Source organism: Passer domesticus, chromosome 5 (genome assembly GCF_036417665.1).
Source record: "Passer domesticus isolate bPasDom1 chromosome 5, bPasDom1.hap1, whole genome shotgun sequence".
NCBI classification, from domain to species: Eukaryota; Metazoa; Chordata; class Aves; order Passeriformes; family Passeridae; genus Passer; species Passer domesticus.
This window is the reverse complement of record NC_087478.1, coordinates 23,654,848-23,673,796: the sequence shown is the minus strand read 5'-3', so window position 1 is coordinate 23,673,796 and position 18,949 is coordinate 23,654,848. Positions and strand designations below refer to the sequence as shown.

The 18,949-nt window shown below is 37.2% G+C and overlaps 1 protein-coding gene and 1 long non-coding RNA gene across 4 annotated transcripts in view; one reads left to right on the top strand and one right to left on the bottom strand.

The window, feature by feature from the left end:
* LOC135301852 (uncharacterized) overlaps window positions 1-18,949 on the top strand; it is a 52,113-nt gene that overhangs the window by 4,879 nt on the left and 28,285 nt on the right. The window lies entirely within an intron of this gene.
* The window catches only part of TFEC (transcription factor EC), an 89,670-nt gene that overhangs the window by 53,162 nt on the left and 17,559 nt on the right, over window positions 1-18,949 (bottom strand). Inside the window, exon 1 of one of the 3 annotated variants that reach the window (XM_064422339.1) lies at window positions 4,320-4,454. The exons of the other annotated variants lie outside the window; for them this stretch is intronic. The gene's annotated coding sequence lies outside the window, so the exon portion shown is untranslated. Of the gene's footprint in view, window positions 1-4,319; window positions 4,455-18,949 lie in introns of those variants that run through there. 3 annotated transcript variants of the gene reach the window in all.

Below are 18,949 nucleotides of genomic sequence, written 5' to 3'. Positions count from 1 at the left end.
CATTAAGATCATTTTCTACTTAGAAGGTATTTTGAATCTCCCTCTATTCCTAACTATAATACTTGAGAGCAAAAATAAAGCCCCTGAAAAGAAAATAAGTGGAATAAAATTAATGTCCTGGCTACAGCTGAGATAAATGTCTTCTCAGTAGCTGGTACAGTTCTGTGTTTTGGATTGAGTCTGAGGATAATGTTGATAATACACAGATGTTTTAGTTGTTCCTAAGTAGTATCTACTCTAAGCCAGGGACTTTTCAGTCTCGTGTTCTGCCAGTGAGGAACTGCACAAAAAGCTGGGAGGGAGTATGTCCAGGACAGCTGACATGAAATGGCCAAAAGAATATTCCACGCCACAAAACACGATGCCTAGTATATAAACTGGGGAGATTTACCTGCAGGGGAGAGCCAGTTGTGGCTCAGAGATAGCATCATCCACCAAGAGGTGAGCAACTGCATTGTGCATCACTTGTCTTGGGGTTTATCTCCGTCTCTCCTCTCCTAATATTACAATTATCAAAATTATTAAATTATTGCTGTAATTATTAAAATTTCTTTATATCAACCCATCAGTTTCCTTTCCTTTCCTTTCCTTTCCTTTCCTTTCCTTTCCTTTCCTTTCCTTTCCTTTCCTTTCCTTTCCTTTCCTTTCCTTTCCTTTCCTTTCCTTTCCTTTCCTTTCCTTTCCTTTCCTTTCCTTTCCTTTCCTTTCCTTTCCTTTCCTTTCCTTTCCTTTTCCTCCCCTTCCTATCACTGGGTGGCAGGGGAAGGGGAAGTGAGCAAGCAGCTACATGGTATTTAGTTGCCTGCTGGGGTTAAACCACAGCAACTGTAAAGGAAAAGAAAGATTAGTCTGTCATCATAATGAAAACTAAACAGCCTTAGCAGAATAAAAGAAATACTGGAGAAGAGAAGAGTTCTGTGTATTTGTATAGAACAAAGGGTCCTGATGTTAGACATGAAACTCAAAACACCACAGGACTATATCAGCCAGAAAGTTCTCTGCCAGCATGAGCTGGGGATCATACAAAAGACTACCAGCAAAACAAGAAACAGTCATACTCCCAGTAGGGGTTTTGATCATCTTATGGATCCAAACAATGTGGTTGTTTTGTTGCTAAGTTTTTCTTCAAGGTGGTAAATTTTGGCCAGACAGGGGATGGGCAGGCAAATAATGTTAAGATTTTACTGCTTCATTAAAGAAAATTTCAACCTATCTATCTCATAAACAAGACAAATATGAAATGAGTATGAAAAGTGTGTGTCCACTGTGTAAAAATTACTGTGGATTGGAGGGAAATAGTGTCACACAGAGAAGTCCTGGGCAGCAACTATTTTTTTTTTTAACTGACTATACTTCAAATACTGAGCAGTAAGTGACCTGGTAATTTTGGTTTTTGGCCGAGGACTCAAGAGTCACAGAAAATTCCAGTTAACATTTTTAATCTTGATTCCTGTTTATAGATCTCAATTTATGGGGTGTCCAGTAGTCCTAGGATTTAGACTACAGTAAAGAGAAGTATGTGTTAGAAGAGAGGTAAAAATGGATATTAATTTTCTAAACCTACTTTAAAAATCCAACATTTGGGAGGTCTGATATAAGGCACTCTGGGATGTGACAGATAGAGAAAAAAACATCTGCACAGCAGCAAGACAAGTTAAAATTATTCATGGTGCTCTTGGCTGCTGTACAGTAAAATTCTAAGTAATTTTACTGTAGGCTTCAGACATGGACACTGTCTCTGAAGATAATGTCAGGAGGGTAAGCAAAAGAGAAAGGTTGGTAGGAAGAGAATTGCAGCAAGTGTCCTCCACAGCCGCAGGAAATAGAAGTCTACATATAACCCATCACATGTAGAGATTGTTTACAGCCTGATCACTGACACAAATTACATGTTCTGTGTTACAGCTGAACAGTAAAATCAACCAGTATTAAAATAGGGTATATAGAGTATTGCAGATAAAAAATGGGGCGGTCAAAGGGTTCTCTACTAGTGATCAACAGATGCTGAATCCTCAGCCCATTTCCTTCCACCTATATCTGAATTCAGGAGCTTTAGCAACACAAAGAACACAGAAGGTGGACACAAAAGCAGTAAGTGGTTTGGAGACGGTTAAGAAATAAATGTATTTAATAAATATTAATTCTCAATTATTCCTTCCATTTTTCAACTTTTTATAATTGCATAGATCTTGATTCCACGGATAAATAGGAGGGTTTTTTTACCTACTTATTTCCATTTCCCAAATTTCCCTGTTAAGTAGCAGCTTACTTTATCTCTATTTCCATCCATCTCGTTGGAGGTGGGATGCTGAAAGTGTCGGTTTTGGTTTCATCATTGCTTATAGGTACAAGATATCCTTATCCTTGCTAATACCTTTCTAGGTATCCTAGACTTAGAGTCCTAAGTCTACTACTTAGATCCTACAACTACTTAGAGTTTTCCATTAGAGTATCCTGTGAAGGGCTTTCACTGACTTCAGGGAAAATAGTCATATGGACAATTGCTTGTAGGACTGGAGTTTAATCAGTAATTTTCCAGAGCATCCTGCATTAGTGAACTATGAAACAAGTCTTTAAGAAATGTACCATGCTTCAGTTTTGTGAAAAAGAAGTAATATTCTATCCCTATTTACACTGCTGAGAATTGATCATGCAGATTTGAATAGCCAAACCATATGTATGTCTTGGAAGAAGTAAGACAACTGGCATTTCTTGGCTTAAGTTAACATTTTTTAATCACCAGACCATGATGTGGCTCCACTACACTGTGTTCTTCTTGAATGCAGCAAAACAGTCATGCCATTCACAGGAAAATCACTCTTTCCACAATGCTTGCCAGTAACTTAAATTACAGTGGATTGGCACTCAAGAGTGCTGTGTATTCCCTGCCCTTGCTACATTTTCCCTATACAGCCTTGAGCAAAACTTTGAATCTCTTTTCTGTGATAAATTTGAATAACTGTATCTATTTATCACTATTAGTATATCTTTTTCATCTTGGAAAATTCTGAGGGAAACAATTATTCCAGTCCCCTTGGGACAATGTCATCACCTCTTCACTGGAATCTTGAGCTGAAACATTGCTTATTCTTCTACAGCTATTACTACTACTACCACCACCAAGAATAATAGTACCTTACTTAATTGCAGTAAAAAAACAAAAACTGATTCAGCAAATTTATGATTCAAAATACAATGTGAGACTTTGAGGCTAAATATAAAAATTCAGTCTTTTCTCTTGCATAATAACCCATAAATCCCTGTTACGAAATGGGTAGTTTATAGACAAAAATAGACAGGCAAATGCTTTCTTACCATTGTAAGATTTATTCTTCCAGTTTATTAGAAAATTAATGATTATGTCGCAAGAAAATTCACGGCAGCCAAGACATTTTTTTTCTTTTTTAACTAATGAAACATTATCATATTTTCTCTAAAATACTGAAAATATTTTCATCTATAAGGGCTTCAAAAGAGTATATAAAACTCTAGATAAAGCTTGTCATTTTGTCCTTTTATTGATAGAACATGATGTTTCTATCCTTAACTAGAAATGTCTTCTCTGTTCATGTTTATGCAAAACAGATTTTTTGGAAGAGAAGGGAAAAAAAAGGTACTGTAACATCAGAAAGAAACATCAAAGGACTAGTGGCAACATCTTAAGGCTTTTATCAAAGTAGTGAGGGAATGCATTAAAGCAACAATATATGTAGCGTACAAATGATAGGTCTATCAAATTCAACAGTATGCCTGATGAATATAGAGAACACATTTTTACATGCATTCTTTGATTTAAAAGAAAGAGTTTATCAGTGGCTTTGTTTTCAAAACTGTGAAAGAAAAAAAATTTATACATGAGTCTTTAGGTTGTGTCATCTAACACAGCTGCAGTGGAGCCACAGGAGGCCAAGCCCGGTTACACCTGACGACAAGATACACTTTTCATAGTTTTCAAAGTCTGTGTCTTCAACACACACACAAAATGTATTTGGGCTTTTTATTTTGGGCTCTTTATTCCCTTTTGCTTTTGTACCTATATGAGTGCTGTGTAAGAAACTACTGGGACTTGGCCTAACAAATAAGTGTAAATAGTTCTAGTAGCTCAGAACAAGTCTGTCATGAAATGGTGGAGCATGTCCACAAAATACCTTTCTGTAATTTTTTTCCCAAAAAAATGTTTCAAGTCTCTCTAAGTTGGCTTCACTTATTAGGGAAATGGGGTTTTTACCCTTTTTTACCCTAAAACTTAAATTTAAAAGCTTTGTTTATACAAGCAGCACCACCACATGATAAATTCCACAAGTAAATTATAGCCTCACCTTGACCCTTAACCTCTGTGCGGGGCACAGCTGCCTCTTGTGTTCAAATTCATGTGTTTTGCAGCCTACTGCAGGAAAAAATATAGGTTATGAATCTACCCCAGGAAGACATGGCCCTGCTCCCAGTTCTTGTAGCAGTGGTCAGTACAAGGCCCAGATAAGCTCAGCAACCAGCACCACAGCTTGTGGTCCCAGTAAGTCTCTCAAATGCTCCTAATATTTCACTAATGCTGCCATTAGTATGCAAAAATGCTTAGTGAATTGACAGATAATAAACATTCACAAGTTTTACAACTAAAATAGCTAGGAGTTCCTACACATCTGGTTCAGATACAGTTAAGATTAAAGCCTAGTTCTATGTGCGTGTGCACACCACACATTCATAGATATATACATACATACACACATACATACATACACACACATATATATGTGTGTATGTATGTATGTGTGTATGAATCTATGTATTGTAAAAGCCTAATCTTAGTCACAGTGTCAATAATTCAGGAGCAAGTCTGCCCTTCATAGGAGCAATAGCAGCAAGACAATAGACAAGGAGGCATGAGAATAAATAATGTCCTTAATAAGACACTTTTCCATTTGGTTTATGTCCGTGTATAAAAAATGTTCTAGGTCTTGTTCTGTCAAATTGTTCCTGCTGAATTATCATTACCACAGTTATGTTTTCTAGGATCCTTGAGCCCCAGTCAGGAAGAGCCAGGAATAGCTAACAAATGTTCAGCATCACTAAACTCCCTCTGCATGTTTGCTCTATCCCCCACTGATGTGCCATGAGTGTGTTGCTCTGGGTAGGGTGCTGTAGGGATGCTAAGCAGTTGATTTCTACTGAAAACTTGGAAGGGAATTTCAGGCTTTGTCCCACATCACATCCCACATCATGAGGTTGTTCAGGAGGCATAATTAGCCAATAATTGTAACCACCATATGGTGGTAATACAACGTGTCAGATTTCCTGTTTTTTGAATATGCTGGAATATTTGGGGCTTCTATAGTGAAATTCTGATTTTGCACTAAATTCTGAAATTTGTTTCTGTAATGCTGGTAAAAATCCAATATATAAAACTCTTTGTTAAAACTGAGGAAATCAAAAGGGTTGTGAAATTTAACACCCATTTCTGTCTTCTGGAGTGCTTGATTGTTATTGCGTTACATGTGCATTACACATTTATGAAAGCTGTAATATTCAATACAAACCTGAACTAACAAGAGAACAGAAACAATCTGGGAATACACATTCCATGCCTCTTAATTGCCTTGCTATATGGTCCTCTGTGCTTGGGGGAAGTCATGTTTTAGAAACATTCATGGAGATATCCAGCAGAGAACATGGTATTCTTTTCAGTATTCTAAGTAGGCTTAGTCATAGACTGGAAACAGCTAATGAAATAATGTCAACTTTTTAAGAATATTCAGAGCTCTTTTGTTAATTAAAAAAAAAAACAAAACAAAACAAAACAGGCATTATAATAGCCATCCATTATGCAGGTTGGCACAACCTGTTCAAATTTTCTAACAGATAAAAACAATTGTGTGTAAACTGTTTTGTTCATGAAAATGAGACAGATGTAGGAAGAGGTCAGACAGACACCACAACACTTGCATCCCACCTCAGGCTCCACCTGGAACACCAGTTACTCAGTTACCAGGGCTGACCTCTACAATCCACACAACCTTATGCAGCTTTGCACAGTAGGGCTTTGTGGATAATGGTTAACATAGACAATTTTTCAAAACTAATGGACATTTGTAGACATGCATCTTTCAATGTAGGAATGTTGAAAAATTAATACTCAATAAGGATGAGTCTAAAAAAAACTAATACTGTCCATTATGGGCTAGTTTAAAATCAAAATTTTATGCGAAGTTCTACACTCCCAGAACAAGTGTATCAACAAGTTTGCTGTTTCTAAATGTATCTTAGAGGTATGATAAACACACAAAGAACACAAGGATTCCTACTTAAATGTGGCTTCCTATCTTCTAGGAAAAAAAAAAAAAGAGTGGATAAGCTGCTGTTTATGAAAAAAAGCTGTCTCTAGAAGTTCTACTTTCCCTGCAAAGTGTGACGTTCATTTTTAGATGAGGGAATTCTGAATTTGTGTACATAAATGGATGTAGTTGTCTTACAGCTGATCAGGCAGTGTCTAACTTCAAGACATCTGCTACTCCTTTCCCCTCACCATCCTCCCTTCCAAATGAGAGTTCTGTTCCTGAGCACAGGGGAAAGACAGACAGACATTTAGAGCATTGAAATATTTCATTTATTTTTTTTTATTCTAACTGACAGTTAGTAGTGGGAAAATAGGAATTTCTAAATAAGAGTTCTCTGAACTCATTTTACTTTAATGCTCCATAACATTCAGTTATGAATATTCCTCACTTGCACAAATTGTGCACATTTGTAGGCATATTAAGTAAAGATCAAAATCTTGAAAAATAATATTTATGTTATATTTTTCATTTCCTTCATGCTTTTCCTTGTCCTGTTTGACAAAAATGAGCAAAACAAAAATGGTGACTTTCAGTAGCTGCTAAACATGTATATACTTGAAGGTATCTTATTGAATTTCATCCAATAAATTTGTTGACATTTTACAGATATAAAATCATGACTGCCCTCAGTGACACATAGGTTTTTTTGGCAGTTTCAGGCACAGTCTGCTGACATAAAAATGTAGCATAGCTTAAAATGTAATTGAAATGGTATGAATCAGAAATAGCAATGTGGAGAAAAATAATGAACCAATGGAATTAACTTGAAAGATCTTTAAACATAAAGTCCTTTGAAAAATACTGATAGAAAAATGTTTGTGCATAAAAACCAGTCAGCTTAAACAAGACTCAAACAAACAGAAAATAAATTGTTTCCATTTTTTTCTGACATAATTGATTATGGTAATTCCAGAAATGGAATTTACAAGGATAAAGTTTTATCATTATGTATGAAGAAGTTACATTATTAAATATAACAGGAAATCTATACTTTGACTTTAACCCTCTAGAAAGGCTTTTTATCATTTAAATATGATTTGAAGGAGGGGGACATTCTCCTGCATCTTTCTGTGTTCCATTTCATCTTTAATTTAACCCTTTGAGCATTTTGCAGAATGAACAGGATTCATGTGCATCAAAGAAAAAGATAATTTTGATTAATTCAGTTTGGTTAAAAAGTAGAGGTATTTTAATGTGCTATCATGTTAGTAACTATAAAGATAAGCTAAATTCTTATTGGTGTTTATAACTGGTTGGACATCTTTTTTCAAAGATTTCACTATAAAGCAAGAGAAGCTGCAAACCTGATCAAAATCTGTAGGCAAAGGTAGCTCATACCCTCCCTTTTCCTCTGGGACCCCAGGGTCTCTCAAAATTATTTACTCCTGGGAAGAGAAAGACAGTATTTTGGTTCTGTCTTTTCTTAGGACTTATTTTCAGAAAAGGTAACTCTTTCCAGCTGTTAAACAGCTCATGGGTGCACCAACCAGATGATCCACTCTGAGGGGAGCAGAAAGCACCCCAGAGACATTAGACAGGCGTGTGGCAGAGTCAAGCTCAGTTGCCTGCAGACCCCTAAAGAGAACAGGAAACTCTCACTGTGTACCAGCTTCACCCACCTCAAGACATTACTGCTTGATGGGGTCTTAAGCAGCCAGATAGCAGCAGGAATTATGTTACCCCCAAGGTCCTGCAACATTTCTGGAAACAGAACTTGAAAATTTTTCACACTGCAATGGAAAGTTTTTGTTTTTTCATCATTCAATATATTAATGCTGTTGAGCTACAGATGCTGTCAATTACATGGTTCTAGAGTTATCTCATATGAGTAAGGCAAATGACCCTTTTGAATGCTGGTTACATTGTCTGAGGTCATGACTTGCCATAACTCATTTCATTGAATACTGAGATTTAGTAGCTGAGTATCTGAACCTCTTTAATTAAAGTTTCTATGGCATCATAATTTATACAACAAAGATCTGAGCTGTCTTTACCAAATTTCTGCCAGAAAGCCTAGTATTAGAAACTAAAACTGAACAGAGTCCATCCTTAGTTTGAGTTAACAGTGGACTCTAAAAAAAAGTAGTCTGAGTCATGCCATTATTGCTCAAAGTCATTATACTTCACTTTCTTATTTTTAGTCCTTTTTCTAAAATAGATGTCAAGCTCAGAGACTAAAGATTTAGGAATGTTGAGATGAAAAAGAAGATTGACTTCTTTTATTACAAGATCCACTTTAGAACAGGGAGGCAACATGTACTTGATTCACAGGTTAAATTTTGCGTAAGTAAACATCTGGACTACAGATGTTTTTAAACTTTATAAATATCTTTGGTTTTTATTTCATTCACTACATCATTCCTAGTCTTCATCTTTTAAGTCTGCCATCTCATTCATGTTTGTAAATTATTCTCATGTTATTTCTGCATTCTGTCCTTTTTTTCCCCCAGTGTGAAACATATCTCATGTTGAATGCTGTCAATATAGTCCACTGACACCTTGCATTTACATTTGCACACTGTTTATGATGCTGCTAAAGCAATTGCAGTTCTGCAAAAAACAGCAGAAATTATAAAAGGATGTTTCATGTTTCTCAGATATATTGATTACATTTATGAAATTTGTGAAGAGAAATGGAAGTTATGTTGTCAACAGAATGGAAGATATGAAAAGAAAAAGTGCGAAGTGATATCAAAAGTATTTCCACATTTTGAATCCACAAATTATGTGGTAGAGATTCTGAATTTCGACTTAAAGCACTGTTGTGATCAGTTGATATAATAATCATAAAAACCCAAATTTTCCTGTTTATTTGGCCATTTTCAAATCAGTACAACTGAGAGCATATGTAGTAAAATCTGTTGCTGGTTTGCTGTAGAATTGTGTTTGACTCACTGCTTCTCTTAAACAGTCTCTGAAATCTGTTGTAAAATACATTGAAATTTTTGAAGGCCTGATTATCTTGCAAAATGTCCTGCACTTCCTTTTCCAGAACAGGCTGAGAAATCTGACAAGTCTTGTCCCATGCTTTGTTCTCCCCTCCCCCATCCTAAACTTTCAGCTATTGCTTAAGCCTGTGACTTAACAAGGAAGTTCAGAGCAGTATGACAAAATCAATAACACACACTGGATTAAAATTGATCCAAGATACATGGTGAAGAACTTTATCTTAGGACAGTGAGGGTGTATTCCTATGCAATGACTGAGGGACTGGATCCTTCAGGCAGATGAAAGTGCCTCTAACACAGCTTGTGAAGCTATTTAGACTTAATAAATCTCTAAGTTTTACCTGAGTTTGGGTGGACTTATTTTAATTGAACAGAATTACTCTTGATTTCAAAGTCACAATTCATTAAATACCAAAAAAAAGTGGGAAATTATTTTGCACTGCAATATATCACTTCATCCCCTAAAGACTTTGTAACACATGCAGCCATTGCAGGGAGTTGAAGAGGGGGATCCCACTTCTGTAAAGGCAAACAGCTGGATTGAACACACTCTGAAGAAGCAAGGCTTTGAAATGTGAAACTGAGGAAAACAATAAGTACTTCCTGCAAAATGTCTAGCCTGAGATTTGAGAAGCAACTTCCCCTATCCTAAGTTAATTTTTCCTGAAATAAACAACAAACCAATAGGTTTTGAACACACCTATGTAGTCTCTGCCAAGATGAAAAGTTAATAGATCCCAACGGGTATGGCTGCTTGATCAGCAAGGTTATTTTGTGCTTCACTCTGCTGGGCTTTGCAAGTGCTCCTTTACTGAACCGTGGTATAATTATCGCTTGCAGAAAAGAGTTTGTTCAGTTCCCAGCCTTGTGCTGACAACAGCCTCGTGCTGACAACAGCCTCGTGCTGACAGCAGCCCTGTGCTTTCACAGCTCAGCAGAATCTGTCCCATTGGTACCAGGCCAGTGACGGGCAGATGTAACCACAATATTGACCAGCCCTGCTTACCTTTCATCTAGATGGGCAGCATACTGGTACAGCTCCAAGAAGCTTCCCAACAAAAAAGAATGACTGTGAAACAAATCCTGGCCCCTTGCTCACTTGCTCCTCACTTACTGCTTCAAGGTGGCTTCACAGCACAACCCTCCTATGCCGTTTTGCCAAAGGATCCTCGCAATGTTCCTGCAGCTATTGGTGCAGGGAAAACAACTGCCTGGGAAAGCTCGCTGTCTCGTGTGCTGGCAATACAACTCTATCAAAGTGAAGCAGCTTAGAGAGGCAGATAGAACAAAACACAACAGACAACACACAGCTCAAGGGAAACTTTGCCTTTTACCAACCTGGTTTAGAAACTTCTGATTTGAACCTTTGTTTTCTTAAATACATTACATTTACAATTAGGTACACCCTCACACCTGCATTCACCCAACACAACCAGCCACCCTGGAGAGAATACAGAAGTGTGTCTCTAGTGAGCAAGTATTATTCCTCACAGCTCCTGGTCACATTTGTCATCTCCTGCTCAGCAGAGATGTTGGGCATTCCCGACCTTGGGGAACATGTAGCAGGTTAACATGAAGAGAAAATTATGGCTTCAAATATAACATTGTTATATTTATTTTTAATTTTTTCTGCTATGTTTCTTTCATACAAAATCATGTCAGATTCAGAAGGCAAGCTTTGGATTTTAAAATAAAATAGGGAGTTGTGTCCTGATTATGTCTTAAATAGGCAAGTGATCTGTTAGATCTTGCTTCTGCACAACAACAACTGGCTCAGCCCACACGTCAGTCTTTTAGAATGACACAGATTAGATGAGCTAACCAGAAGCAGCTTTAGTATTTTATTTGAGTTAAATAATTGTGGAATTTTTAAGTTAATCTTGATTTAAATTTAGGCATCTAAATTAGCACTCAATTGTGTCAGTTGCCACGTAGTGCCAGAATACATTTATGTATAGCTCTCCAAAAGTCAGTTGCTCTGCTCAGCATTTCAGGAAGCGTACTGACTTTGATGTGAAACTATACATTCAGGATATTCTTGTGAGAACCACAAAAGTGACTAAAGAATGCCAGTCTCCACTGATCCTATTGTAGATCATGCTCTTAAACCACTCTCAGGCTTTGAAAATTCATTCACATTTTGGACATCCAAATTTGAGAGATTTGTCCATGGCTGTGGAGGTAAAAATACCAGGTATCATTAAATTCTTTAGATACCAAATTGTAATTATAAGTTAGGGGGACAGACAGGCATTATTAAGGTTTTGTTTTAGATCAGTGGGTTTTATTTTCCTTTCCCCTGGGGACAAATTGCCTATATTTAAAATCAAGTTTTTATGGCAGAGAGTTTAGTTGTGAATGAATTTAGCCATCTATACATCCATAAACATGAACTTAACATCTGTCGTTAAAATCGTTAGAGTTCTAGAAAATTATTTAATAATTAAATATGAAATGAATCAGTGAAAGCAGTTAACTGCACAATGAAAAAGTGTGCTGTCATGTGAATATTATTTGAGTAGAGCCTTACTCTGAATTAATCGTCAAAACTTCTACTGAACTCCACTGAAGCTCCATGTAAATAAGCAGTAAAAATCATGTACTCTTTTCTGTAGTACAAGTTTGATTTTATAGAACAGTGAAATCAAGTCTTATTGTCTCCTCAGAAAGCATTTTATTAAGTTAATGGTCTAACTTAAATCCATCAGCTGTGGTACAGCACTATGGCTATAGAAGTACAATGGTTTAATTGTAATGTGGTCCAAATACAGAAGGCATTGAAATAACTTTTTAACCTAGCAGTTCCTGCCACAAAAATACACTGCATCATCAATGGCAGTTAAGATACAAGCACTAAAATTGATTGTTAATGACTACACATTGTTAATGAGCCCTGTTGTGCAGTTGCTGCCCTCACACACACTCGCTCAACAGGCGGGTGCTGCCTGCCAGGCTTGGAGGGATTCTTGGGCTCTCCCCAGAGCTGCCACCACCACTGCAAGGTCTGCATCCTCTCCTGCAGTCCCTGAACCCAAGTTAGCTCCTGCCAGCTGGTTTTCCCCAACACCAAGCAGTAGAAGCGGGTAGTGGCCTCTCCCAGTACTCACCCTAGCTCCCGAGCCATAGCACGGGGGGCACACACGACCATACAGCTGGAGGTCAGCAATGCCAAGAAAAGCAAGCACAGGGGTTTCACAGCTCCTGCTTCCCTTCCCATGAAGGGTGGGGACAAAGTTTGCTTCTTAAGGAACTACTAAAAATTTGCTTCTGTCTTTGACTTTCATAGGCAGTTACAGACAGGGCAAAGTTTGCACAACACTACCTTCTTCTCACAAACAAATAAGTCTTTTTGAAGTGATGTGGAAGTTTTAGGTATTACTTTAACAGTTTAAAATTCTGAAAAATATATGAGAAAACCTGCCCCAGAAGCTATAGCATAATAATGTTCATAATATATACATATCTAGACAAAATTAATACAAGATGAAATGACACTTTCATCACAGTAGGGAGATTCAAGAAAAGAACTCGAATATGGATCAAGGCTTTCTGTATTTTGTAGAGAAACTCTGGTTGATAAGGTGTTGAAGACACATTTACCTCAGATTGTGATAAAAAAATTCTGTGATCAGGATAGGCTCATATAACGCAATTAATTCCTCCAAATTAGGAATAACTAGAAATCATGCTAAGACCCCTAAGCTTTTTTTTCTTTATTCTTACGGTAGTAGTTATATGCTAGAGCCTTAAGGGAGGCACCTTTACCTCTTGAAAGCCTAGTTTTAACACTGTTGTAAGTGCCATGGGCATTTTTGAATCTTCACATTCAAATACTTTCAAACACAGGAGCTGCATCCACTGCATTTTCTCTTGCACTGTATTATTCTCTGTGTAATATTAAAGGATTCACCTAACTCTTCATGAGAGACAAGTATTGGAGGACACCAATAATGGCAAATGAGGTACAATTAGCATGGCATTTTCCTGGTTTAATTGTTCTTTACTTACTTGAAAGCTACAAAAATACTTGGAAAGTTCTCACAAACAAGTTTTTATTGCATTGCACAAAACCAAGCACAAGGAGGCTGATGTTCAAACAGCAGTTCACAATTTTTAGCAACAACACTGGGAGAAGTTAATAGCGTTTCTGATACCACCAAGCAGGGAAGAGATCCAATACCAAAAGTTGTTCAGGGACAAAAACATCAGACAGACATAACATTTGGACACTGAAAGAGAGCTGCTTTCTTAAGTGCTGAAGATGTCATTGCTATCCTCACATCATTGCAAAACTTAAAAAGAGATAATAAGTCATGCACTTGCCTTCCCCTGAGCTCTGCTCTTGACAGGGACAGCTTAGCTCCCCACAGGGCACTTGAAAATCTTAGATGGATTCAAAGGTCTACAAACAAGACAACATTCTCAGAAGTATTTTTTTTTCTGTTTTTTTTTTTTTTTTTTGAGAAAACTCTTTTGAACCTCCAGCCAGAAAAAAATGCTGGCAAATGGTATAAAAACTGTCATGGAAGAGACCAGGAGGCAAAGGACACAAAAAAATTGAAGGCTGGCCCTAGGGGTGGGGGGAGAGATGGGATAGCCACACTCTTCTTAGTTGGGCAAGACACATTAGCAGATCTAATATCTAAAACATTCTCCTCAATTGTTCCCTGTTTCTGTCTTCCACCTCAGTATTTTCCATGAGAAATGGCTGGTCAGGATTCTTTTTGCAGCATCCTTGTGCTCTTCCACATCCTGCCATCCTTTTCCCTGAGATCCAGACATGATTTCTTATTCTTTGTATAAGCAACACACTTTGCAAGGAAGTGCAAACATTACTGACTACAGGGGTCAGCTCCTCTCTAAAGCTAAAAACATTTCCTTTAATCACTGTTAGAGAAATAATTAAATTTAAAGGCCATTACCATAATATCTTCCTGCTATATAAACATTTTACCTAAAAATCTCAAAGGGCTTTGTCATGGTGAATATTGTTATCTTTGGAAGACTTGGTAGTAAATTTGGTATATGAAAGTTTAGGAATAAAGCTTAGATACACAGATTATATTCCCTGAGTCTACTTACTGCCATCCTATGCTTTTCCCTTTACGATACCTAGAGATTTGTGAAAAAAATACTGTTTTCTCTCCCAGACCAATGCAGCCCATATTTTGCTAATAATTCCTGTAAGGCTCTGTGCAGTGCCAAATAAACCATACCAAGTTAAGATAAAAAAATACAGCAAGGACGAATCTGGATTTTGCAAAGTTTACAGCCTTTGAGGTTTCCAAGTACATTATATGAGCCAAATGAAGACCCTGCTTCAGAAAGTATCCAGATCTTAGTCAAAGACATCTCAGGCTGCACAGAAATGCCTTTTCTTTCAGGGAATAGCGATTCGAACGGAAGCTCAGCACTTCCCTGACCGCAAGCCAGCATGAATCCAGCCCCTGGGTCCCTTCCTATGGGAACACTGGGCAGAGAGACCCTTTTCAAAGGAGGTCAGCCTTTGAAACACGAACTGACCTTCAGCAACCAAGACTCCCTTCTCTTTTGCAGGTTTTGTGCACTCTCTATTAGAAAGAAATGCAATGAGTTGTATTTTAATTCTCATCTGCTAAACGTCCTTAAAAGTCTGGAGTTGTTCCTCTTCTCACTAAAAGACAGGAACTGAGCATGTTTGAGAGACACAACTGTCCCTCAGCTCCTGCTCCTCTGCATTTCCTATTTACAGTTCTGCTACCAAACCAAATCCATTTTTAGCTCATAAGAGTAATTTTGAAAATCATAAATTGAAAGTATCATCTCCCTGTGCATTTCAGGGAAACTTTCTGTGGTCCAAAAGGATCCAGGCTGCTGCACAGTCACATGCAGCTTTCTGTTTTTTCTCTGGAGTGCAGCTACTTGCAGGAAAGGGAGAGCAGGGAACAGGCTCCTACTGTTGTCACTTCCATCAGGGAGAAGAAAAGCAGAGGGTACCTGATGGAAAGAATGCCCTCGAGGGGGTCCAAGTCCCACAGTCTAGCCTAGGATCCAGACTTGTATCCAGCTGCTAGAGTCAAAACTCCAACCCTAAATAAAAATATTCGATCTTTCCTAGTCACATAAACAGGGGCTATTTAGTTAAGCCCCACATCATTGAGATATCCAAAGTAAGAATAGCACTTTTCCCTTCAAGAGCATCTCCTTTCTTATGGAGGCTGATAGGTGAGAAAATGGAAAAGTTTCCAATTCATTTAAAATTGAGTGATGGAGCTTTCTAAATCAATATTGGTGCCCTCAAATCTCAGACAAAAAAAAAATCTGTCAAAGGAAGAGAATGGCTGTACTCATCATTCTAGCCATCAAAGTTATTTTGATCAAGTCTGTGTGTATTTTTAATAACGATTTTCCTTCTCCCCCAAAGTCTTGTTATTCACTTGAAGGCAAAATTATACAAAAAGAGGAGCAACTTTCTGAAAAAATGTAAGAACCTCTGAGACAAGATCAATCAGTATTTTGTCAACTCAGGAGCTTGAAATATATGTGTGACAGAAGGCACTTGGAGCACAGCTCTTCAGAATACAAGTAGTTTTTAAATATTTATTTTAACAACATATAACAGTGGCAAGACTAAAAAAAAAATCACAGTTTACTCTTTCTTTGCCATCTGTAAAAGTTATTATTGTGAAGATATATATATATATATATATATTCATGCCATTCATGTCCTAGTGTGAACAGATGGAAAATACTTCCTCGGTGCTATGAAAAGCCTCAGAAAGAACTACATTTTGAACTTAACAATTCTGAAATACTCTCAAAGTGTTTCATGTATCATCTCAGTCATGCTGGGATTTTCACAAGAAACCTCTGCCAAAACCACTTGGAATCACAAAGAGCAGAGAGCAAGCATTCTGACTAACAGCTTTGTCACACTCGGCTTGGAGCACTGCTCCCAGTGCAAAGCAGTGTTTTAAAACAAACATTTAAAGTTTTTTAAAATTCCAGGAAGTGTTGCTTAGAATTTATCAAAAGATAACTATTCAATCTAACAATAAACTGCAGTACTTTTGCCTATAGCACAAGCAAAGCTATTGATAAGGCACATGTTTTAATGGAGGAACTCTCGTAATAGAAGACAACAATAAAGAACAACTGCACGCACATGGGTGACATCACTATTTCAAACAGCATGACTGCACTTAAATGGTGGAGGCTGTTTGTCATGCACCACATTGATGCATTTAGAGCTTCATTTATACACTGGTAATTCAAGTGTGTATTTGAATATTTAATACATAACTGCTGTTCTCTGAAATACAACAAAAATTAAAATGAAATGCCACAAGTTGTGTCAGAAACTCTTTATCTAACTTTATTATTACTCAATATTCTACTGTATTTCACAGTCATAAACATAGTCCTCTTGAAATGAAATTCTGCATAAAGATCACTCAAGCACTTTTAGATCAACAGTGCCGTAATGGAGATCAGAATCTAATCTGTAAGATTTAGACAGAAAATAGTTGCAGACTATCTCCTCACAGACTTTCAAAGTAAATGGGAAGTTTTTATGTTGCTGTGTATGAGAATAAGGAGCACAGTTTTCTATTTAAGACATTTATACCGTTTTTTGTACTTGCTATATTCAGAATAACATCATTAACCAAGAAGAAACATAAATTTACACCTGTTTGTGCTTATAAGTAAGCTTATAAATTTAAACTACTTCTCAAATTTCTCAAATACTGAACCAAGAGGACTGTTTTTAGCCACAGTGACACACAGATTTTAACCACAAATGCAATTGTATTTACTAAAATAGTTTAAAAATACCAATATTTACTAGGGAGAAATGCCCATGGCAAAATGACAGCAGAGAAAAAATACATATCATTCACTCTTTGAAGATGACTGCTCTAATATCCTACTGCTTCTTCTTCTTTCTTTATCAAAAGCCATTCTAATTAATTAAGTACATCCTCAACAGTTATATCAAGCTTTTACAACAGCATTTACACTAGACACAAACAGAACAGTGGAGATTCCATTTCTGATTTCAGAAAACAAACAAACAAACAAACTCAAGCCCTCAAGTAAAATTTTGCAGATCAGAAATATATTTTTATGGATTCAAAATAATAAATTTTTCCTTTACTCCAATGCTGCCAAAACACGGAGAGAAAAGTCTCTAAACTGGTCTCCATTAGTATGCAAATAATGTCATGTACATGTGACACATGATGTCAGGAATTCTATTTCATGTCTTACAGCTGAAGGAGCAGAACATAGATGTTGCTACTGTAATAGTGTTTGGAGCAGAGTTATACGTACCTGCCCATACCAGCTGTATTCCAGCATCGTAACCTCAGCGAACGCCGAGTCTTAGAAAACTCAGAGCAAATTCGTGGATACCAACTGTTTCATGTAAGACAAAGCCTGTGACTATGCTGCTACTTTCCCTTTCAAGGGAGTGTGCTACACTCTACAACTTTTGCTTAGCCACCAGCACTGCTACAATCATAGCTTTGTTGAAGTGTTGTGCTCTTGCAGTTAAAACCTGTTGATAATGAACCTGAACCCATTATTTTGAGTCAATGAATTGAAAGAAATAGGGCAAAGAATGAAAGCCACAGGGCCAATTACCAGCATTCTTTGATGTATTACTTGCTAGCACCCACCAAATCACTTTGTGTCTTTGTCTTGATCCCCTCTGTTATTCATTAATTATTCTGGAAGGGTTAGAGTTCAGATAGCTAATTGCACAGACAGTCTTACTTGGTGGGGATTCTCCCTACACTGACACTTTCCCCAGCTGTGCCCAGCCACCTTGCATTATGCCAATTAATCCAATTCTTGGCATTTTTGTACAGTCCTCCAAGTTCTTTTAAAGCTTTGCCTAAAATGTTTTTCTCAGACTTGTAAACAGAGACTGAAGAAGGTTTCTGAACTGGACAGATAATGTTTACAACTGTCTTGCTCTTTCTTTGTGGAGGTCGCTGGCCCTAGTGACCCTGTTTTCCTCCCCATATGCCTGTCGCTTTATTTACAAGCATGGTATCTAGTACTCTTTTTGCATTTGTAGAAATAAGAATTATTTTACAATATTTCATTTTCATTTTCATTTTCATTTTTTTTCTGTGACCTTACCCACTCTTCACTTTTTTCAGAAGTGATCTTTGCTAAATAGAGGTAGATACCATTTTACATGTCAAGAGACAATTTCTAGGAGTGGTCTTCTAGTCAACAAAAGGAAAATATCTCATTTCTTTGTTGATCTTAGTGCTAGGAATATTTCCATGTACAAAATTTTGTAACAAAGAAGGAATGGATTTTAATAATGAGAATACAAAAAAGGGAAAGAAAACCTTCTGTTACGTGAGGTTAGAGCTCAGGCTCCCGTTTACAAACTCGGAACTGTTGATGGGTTCAAATTTCAGGAAAAGCAACTTAGGACTCATAATTTTCACTCAAAATGGGTCTGTTTCCTTGGCTTGGTCACTCATTATATGTTTGTTATTCTTCTGCCACAGATACACACATTCCTGCTCCAACAACCCTAGAAAATTAGTAAATTGGGACTATAATTTGGGGGCACAAATCAGAAGGGACAGAATTAGGACCAAGCCTAATCACAATTAGATATACCCTATTTTTAAGGTAGTTGCACTGCAGGCAATTTCAGGTCCT